The 7,540-nt window shown below is 41.7% G+C and overlaps 1 protein-coding gene across 1 annotated transcript in view; it reads right to left on the reverse strand.

Annotated features, from left to right (window-relative positions):
- Positions 1 to 5,144, reverse strand: part of Chd8 (chromodomain helicase DNA binding protein 8) — a 65,912-nt gene extending 60,768 nt beyond the window's left edge. The window contains exon 1 of the mRNA XM_051176828.1: positions 4,991 to 5,144. The gene's annotated coding sequence lies outside the window, so the exon portion shown is untranslated. The remainder of the gene's footprint in view (positions 1 to 4,990) is intronic.
- Between the last annotated feature and the right edge of the window lie 2,396 nt (positions 5,145 to 7,540).

Below are 7,540 nucleotides of genomic sequence, written 5' to 3' on the forward strand. Positions count from 1 at the left end.
CCTCTGTGCACACACCTACCCCCTCCCCCACACCACCCAAACAACAAAAATCAACCAGAAAAAAAGCTTCTCATTGATGCAGTTTACTTAGACAAAAATAAAATTACATTCCATCTTCCAAATTCTGTTATGTGAACTCTAAATAGGCAACTAGCCTATAAAAATCACTAAGTAAATATACTGAGTGGTATATTTAAATGCCTCAAAAAAAAATCACTAATTTCTCAAAGAACCACCCCCCCAAAAAAAATTCTATCACTAATGGAACACACTTACAAATACTCATGTTCTATCCTCAAATATGTTTTCAGCTCATTTTCAAAATATGCAGTGGAATTTTTTTTTAAAAAAAGGTGGGGGATAGGGGGTAGGGGGATGCAGGAAATTCCAAAGGTTTCTATAATGACCACAAGAGACAATTTCAAAAACCCTGCAGGACTCATGACTGTTCAGTAGCCTGCCTGCCTTCTCAAATGAATTTAAGAATTCAATTACATGGGGCTGGAAACAGCATTTGCTGCTCTTGCAAAGGGCCTGGTTTTGGTTCCCAGGACCCACAAGGCAGCTCACAACCATCTATAACTCCAGTACATGCAGGCAGAACACTATATACATAATAAAGATAAAATCAGGGATACTTCATTCTTTCAACAATAAAGAGAACTGATTAGTAATTATATAATAATTATTCTGGGAATCTTTTCAAATAAACTAGTGAAACTATACTAAAGGGTAGAATTCCATCTAAGTTCCCTAAACTGTTCCACGGCTCAGAATATACTCTTCGTTCTGTTCCTGCTGAAGATGAATATGAAACAAATATCCATGCTAGGCTCATTGCTAGCTATGTCTACTGAGTTTCCTGATTTTTTTTTTTTTTTTTTTGGTGGTGCTGTAGACCAGACTCAGTATGTACTAGCAAAGTGTTACATTGATAGCCTCTCTTACTGGACCTTTGATAACTGTGTAACATATGATTAGTGAACAGAACTTAAGTGTTTCAGTTTGTTTGTTTGTTTGTTTGTTTTTTAAAGACTCTTGCTACAATCTAAAGGCAAAATATAAGATAATTTAAGTTGAAAATTTTGCTTAATGTGACCTAGGGATCCTGCTGAAGGACAGAAAATAATGGACAATAAGAAAAAAAAAAGTAAGAAAATGAAAAGGCTGGGCTGGGTATGGTGGTACAGACCTGTTTTGCCAACATTTGGGGACATTCAAGGAAGATGATTAGTTCAAAGCCAGTCTTGGACATATAACAGAATTCAAGGCCAGCCCAACATACATGAGACTTATCTCAAAACAAATAACTAAAACCAAAACAACCCCTACCAAAGTCAAGATCCTACTACTCCTTCATGAAGAGTCATAGGCAATTAATGGCTGCTAAAAGAGAAAAAATTAGTCCTATCTAAAGATGAGCCCTCCAAAGGTTAGCCAATTCCAAAGGTAGGTCCTAAGCACATATACACACAAGCAACACTGGATGGACTCAGTAGGTTGTATATGCGCTCACACACCTAACAATAACAATTAAAGAAGTCAATAATGTAGGGAGCAGGGGGCATAGGAGGAATTGGAAGGGAGAGAAGGATGGAAATTACATAAAACAGTATTAATGTATGAAATTATCAAAAGCAAAATTAAAAGAATAAATGCCTACAGACTAGTTTAAAGAGAAACATCAGGCAGTAACATAGTCTGTAGCTTAAATGTAAATATTCGTAACTATAAGGTAGTAAATATATTGGGAATTTAACCCATAGCTTTGTATATGCTTGGCAAGCACTCTACCAAGTTATATCTTTTACCTTCTACAAGAAAAAATTTAAAATACAAAGTACAGCAAGAAAACACAAAAAGCCAAATTTGACTTCATAAACACACACACACACACACACACACACAACTGTGGAAGTTAAAAGGGGAAAGGGTTATCTAGAACATCTAGAATGTAGTAATAGTGAGATAAACATTTTAGGCACTAGAAAGTAGCTGACGTTTGTAACATAAAAATACAGCTGTCTAGGGACTGGAGAGATGCCTCAGTGGTTAGGAACATTGACTGTTCTTCCAGAGGACCTGAGTTCAATCCCCAGCAACCACCTCACAACCACTACAATGAGATCTGGTGCCCTCTTCTGGAGTGCAGGTATACACACAGACAGAACACTGTATACATAATAAATAAATCTAAAACAAAAAGCTGTCACTTAGTGGACAGCCATCAAATCACAGAATCAATGTATTATGAGAAAAAGTAAAGTGAACAAAATCCTAATAAGAAAACCAAATTTATTCTAGAGGAGAGATAAAGCATAACTGTGTCACACAGGAAACATGAGCACCTACCAATGAATCAAATGCCAAAGAAATAGACAGTAAATGCCAGAATGGCCACAAAAGTGGCCATTGGATGGCCTGAGATCAGAGTCGAGATCTGAAAAGCAAGCATAGAAGTAGCGTGACTTCTACTGGTGGGCCTGAGACTTCAGGGAAAGTCTGTCTTAACCTTTTCTCCCAAACAGTAGGCAAATTTAAACTCGGAAAATAGAAGACTTCAGGGCTGTGGATAAATTATTTTATAAAATCATTAAACACTCACAAGAATGTTGTGGTTCTTCCATGGATAAAAGCATCAAGTTTTATTCTTTCAGTAAGTAGTTACCCTCAAAATAATCTTCAGGCACAGTGCTGGTTAAAGGAATTCTCTTTTCTTTTTGAGGGAGGGGCAGTGTCACTGTATAGCTCTGGCTGTCCTAGAACTCACTCTGTTGACCAGACTGTCCTTGAACTCATTGAGATCCAACTATCTCTGCCTAAATAAATTCCAAGAGAATACTAATTTTATTTTGTTTTGTACAGGGTTTCTCTTTAGCTTTGAAGGCTGGCTTCCAAATCACAGAGATACCACCTGCCTCTGCCTCCAGAGCGCTGGGACTAAAGGCATGTGCCACCAACCCAAACGCCCAGTGGAATAACTTCTTTAAAGTAGTTTAAATAATATTTCCCACTTGCAAGATTTTGGTAGTGGTGAATTTGTATAATCCAAGACTTGGGAGGTAGAGGCAGAAGGACAGAGACTTCAAGGTCATTCTCCACAAACAGTGAGTTGGATGCCAACCTGGGCTTTGTGAGACTGTCTGAAAAATCAAAATCAATACAATGACAGGTGGTGGTCAATATCACCTTTAATCCCAGCACTTGGGAGGCAGAGGCAAATGGATCCCTGTGAGTTCCAGGACAGCCTGGTCTACAGAGCAAGTTCAGGACAGCCAGGGTTACACAGAGAAACCCTGTCTTGGAAAACAAAAACAAGATAAAATAAACCAAACAGGGTTGTTGTTGGCTCTCTTATCTCAGAGTCCCCCAGGAATGGCCAGCATTACTAAAGGACATGTCACCCAAGGAAAAAACTAACAAAAAGGAAGATGCGCATTTCTTGTTGTGGAAACTGTAACCATAAAAAGAAATTTCTAGACAGAAGATCTTCTGTAACTAAGAAGACAATATCAGGGTTGGAGAGATGGCTCATTGGTTAAGAGACCTGACTGCTCTTCCAGAGAACCCGGGTTCAGTTCCCAGCATCCACATGGCAGCTCACAACTGTCTGTAATTCCAGTTGTAGAGGATCCAACACCCTCACACTGCCATATATTAAGGCAAAAAATAAAAGCAAACCCAAATGCATATAAAATGAAAAAACATTATAAAAAGTTACCAATTTCATAACCAACAATATAAGCAAAAAAAAAAAAAAAAAAAAAAAAAAGACAACAACCCAGCCACGTCCAGTGGTGCACACCTTTAATCCTAATACTGGAAAGGCAGAGGCAGTAGAATCTTTCCAATTTCGAGTCCAGCCTGGTGTACAAAACAAGTTCCAAGGGAGCCAGGAACTGTTTCAAAACGGGGAGCCGGGGGAGCATCCAAATCAGAAACTCATTTTTTAGTATCTGATGTGCCCCCAAAGGGACCTCAGTCGACACTGGGATAAGCCAGTAAGAGAATCTGAGTTAATAAACTCAGAACGGAGATCAGGTGGACATCGATGTGACCATAGGGTACAGCGAACATTGATAAAGCAGCTCCCTCGCTTGCGTCTGAGATGTCTCATGCCTATCCTTTAAAATTTCGTTGTGTTTAACAGCGGACTTCGGGTTCACTTTGCTCACTCACTGCCAAGACTGGTCCACTATATACCTTTTCTGGGAAGCCTTTAACGACGGCCCCTTAAAGAGGAGTTGCTGCTGCGTATGCACAGCTGCAGCAAATGGCAGGCACATTTTTTGAGACACCATAGACAGGTGAATTAAAAAGCAAAACAAAACTACTCGCTAAGAGACAGGGGGAAGGGGTCCTCTCTTAATGAAGAGTTTACATAATGAGTCAGAAAACTAGCAGACCTGTCAAAGACACAAGACTTGAGCTGTTTCCCCATCTCTACTCTGCAACAACCCCACAGCAATCGGGTACATAACAGATCTCCACACGCTCATCCCATGCTTTTCTACCCACATTTACTAAAACACGGAAAAGATGGGGAAAGAGAGGTGGGTTAAAAAAAAAAAAAAAAAAAAAAAAAAAAAAAAAAAGAGCAGCCGAACAGAATAAAACCCTAGCCACACACTTCTGAGTCCAAAGTATGGAGTAACCAAACCGAGCAGGGGAGTTTTTCTTCCCGTGGAGGAAGAAGAACAAGGCAGCTGCCTCGAATGTGTGCCTCGCCCAGCAGCGCAATGACAAGCTCCAAAACTCCACGGTAGCTCCAGCAAAGCGCTTCCTCGCGGCCCGACCCAGCACGTCCCCGCGGCCCGCACCGTCCCCAGCGCCGGCCTCTCACAAAGGAGAGTGGTTCAGTCCCCACCATCCCCGCACCCGATCGCTCACAAGTGCGCCCACCTGGGTGCGAGCGAGGACGAGCTAGCCCACCCATAACCGGCCCAGACTCCGCCGAGGCTTGGCGGAGGCGCGCGTGCCGCAGGCTTACCTGAGCCAGTCCTGCAGCTAGCTTCCTTCCCCCGGCGGAGTTGCAACCCACCGTCCGGGAGAACAAGGCGCCTTCCGGCGGAGCACGGCCAGCCCTCGCTGCAAGCAAGCTTGCTAGTCCTCCATGCCCCTGGGCCCGCCCACCGTCCTCCATCCACCAATGGTAGGGCCAGAATGGGGCGCCATCCAGGAAGTCTCTGAAGGCTGGGCGGGCCCGAAGCTGAGACGGGTACGTAGGCAACCTCAGATATGCCTGATTGGAAATAAGCTGGCGGGATTGGCCTCTGACCCCAACCACTGGGGGCGCTCCAAACCAAGACAGCACCTGCTACCTGTCTCAGGAGGACATCTTGGGTCGGCTGGCTCCGTGATCATCTACTATTACTTTTAAGCCTTTTTTGGAGTATGTTGGTCCGTTTTGGTCCGGCCCCAACATACTTTCCCTTCACATATTCAGGACACCTATTAGTCTTGGCGAGGAACACGGGGTATAATGTTGAAAGTGAGTGGAAGCAAGCCCCAGTATCCTCTCACTTAAATGTAGGAATGGTGCTGTTTTACCTGGAAATCCATAGTCAAGTTTTTCGAATGACTCATCTGTGACCAATTCCTGGGATAATCCTTTATAAGCAGGATTATCAACAGACAATGGACACAGGTTATATAGCTACTCTACAAGCTTCTCTATGCTTTTGTTACAGATTTTCCATGTTGCTTTTTGAGACAGGGTCTCAATGTGTGGCCCTGACTGGTCTGGAACTCGCTATACTGGACCAGATTGGCCTCAAAACCAGAGATCTGCCCTCCTCTTCCTGCTGAGTACTGGAATTTAAGATATGTGCCACCAAAGCCATGGCCCCCTGCTCTGATTTTAGCAACACAAAAATAGTCATTTAGTAATAGTAGTGGTGAGGACTTCCACTTAAAAAACAAAAGACTGGGCTGGAGAGATGGTTCAGAGATCAAGAGCACTGGCTGCTCTTTCAGAGGTTCTGAGTTCAATTCCCAGCAACCACGTGGTGGCTTACAACCATCTATAATGAGATCTAGTGCCCTCTTCTGGCATGCATGCAGACAGAACACTGTATACATAATAAATAACTCTTGAAAAAGAATAAAAAAGACCTAAACCAGGCAGTGGTGTGGCACGCCTTTAATCTCAGCACTTGGGAGACAGGCAGGTAGGTCTCTGTGAGCTTTGTAAAACAGCCTGGTTTACAAAGTGAGTTCTAGGCTACAAAGAGAAACGTCTCAAAAAAAAAAAAACAAAACAAAAAAAAAAACCAAAAACAAAACAAAACAAAAAAAAAAAAAAAAAAAAAAAAAAAAAAACCCAAAACCAAACCAATACACAAATACCAAAACCCAAAAGACCTTTCATCGATGGTTCCAAACTATACAAGAATACACACAGGGCAAAAAAAAAAAAAAAAAATCTTAGTAGAGAGACCATTGACAGAGCCATTTATACTGGAAAGCAGCAAAATTTCCTCATAAGATGCAACTGAGCTGAGAAAGGTGTCCCTGTATTTTCTAAAGTTCTGCCAACTACATTTCCACACAAGTTTGGTTTTTTTTTTGGGGGGGGGTTGTTTGTTTAAATGCCAGTATTGGAAAGTTCTAGGGTACTTGAGCCATATGACAGGACCTACAAAACTTGCTTTAAAAAATATTTATTTCCATTATGTTTTTAACTATGTGTGTACATGAGGGCAGAGGTGTGGGACCCCCATGGAGCTGGAGTTACAGGGGGCTATGAGCCATTTAGCATGCGTGGTCCTTTGAAGTGGTACAAGCTCAACTGCTGAGCCTTCTCTCCAGCCCCCCAGTGTTTTCAGTTATTAAAGAAACTTTCCAAACAGTAGCATAACTGTATGCAGTTAAGAAGTCATGTCAAGCTGGGCGGTAGTGGTACACACCTTTAATCCCAGCACTGGGAAGGCAGAGACAAGTAGATCTCTGTGAGTATGAGACCAGCCTGGTCTACAAGAGCTAGTTCCAGGACAGGCTTCAAAGCCACAGAGAAAGCCTATCTTGAAAAACCAAACCAAACCAAACCAAAAAAAAAAAAAAAAAAAAAAAAAAGAAAAAGAAATTACATCAAGGTCTGGCTGGCAGTGGTGGTGCATACCTTTAATCCAGGCATTCAGGAGGCAGAGGCAGGCTGGTCTCTCTTGAGTTTGACACTTTTAATCCCAGCACTTGGTAGGCAGAGGCAGGTAGATCTCTGTGAGTTTGAGGCCAGCCTGGTATATAGAGCTAATTCAAGGACAGTCAAGACTATACAGAGAAACTATGTCTCAAAAACCCAAACCAAACCAAACAGACAAACAACAAACAAAACCCCAAAAGTCACGTAATATTTCAGGACAAAATAAGAATAAGACTTAATCACTAATTTTCCTTGTATACTGAATATCTTTTGTCAAATTCTTCCCTAGCTCTAAAATATTACTATATATATCTGAGGTATTAGGACTTATGAGAATAATATTTGTATAATAGTATTTGTGTAAATAGTGTTTGTGCAAATTCAAAGAGGTATAATCTT

The sequence above is a fragment of the Phodopus roborovskii genome, unplaced genomic scaffold (genome assembly GCF_943737965.1).
Source record: "Phodopus roborovskii unplaced genomic scaffold, PHOROB, whole genome shotgun sequence".
NCBI lineage: Eukaryota > Metazoa > Chordata > Mammalia > Rodentia > Cricetidae > Phodopus > Phodopus roborovskii.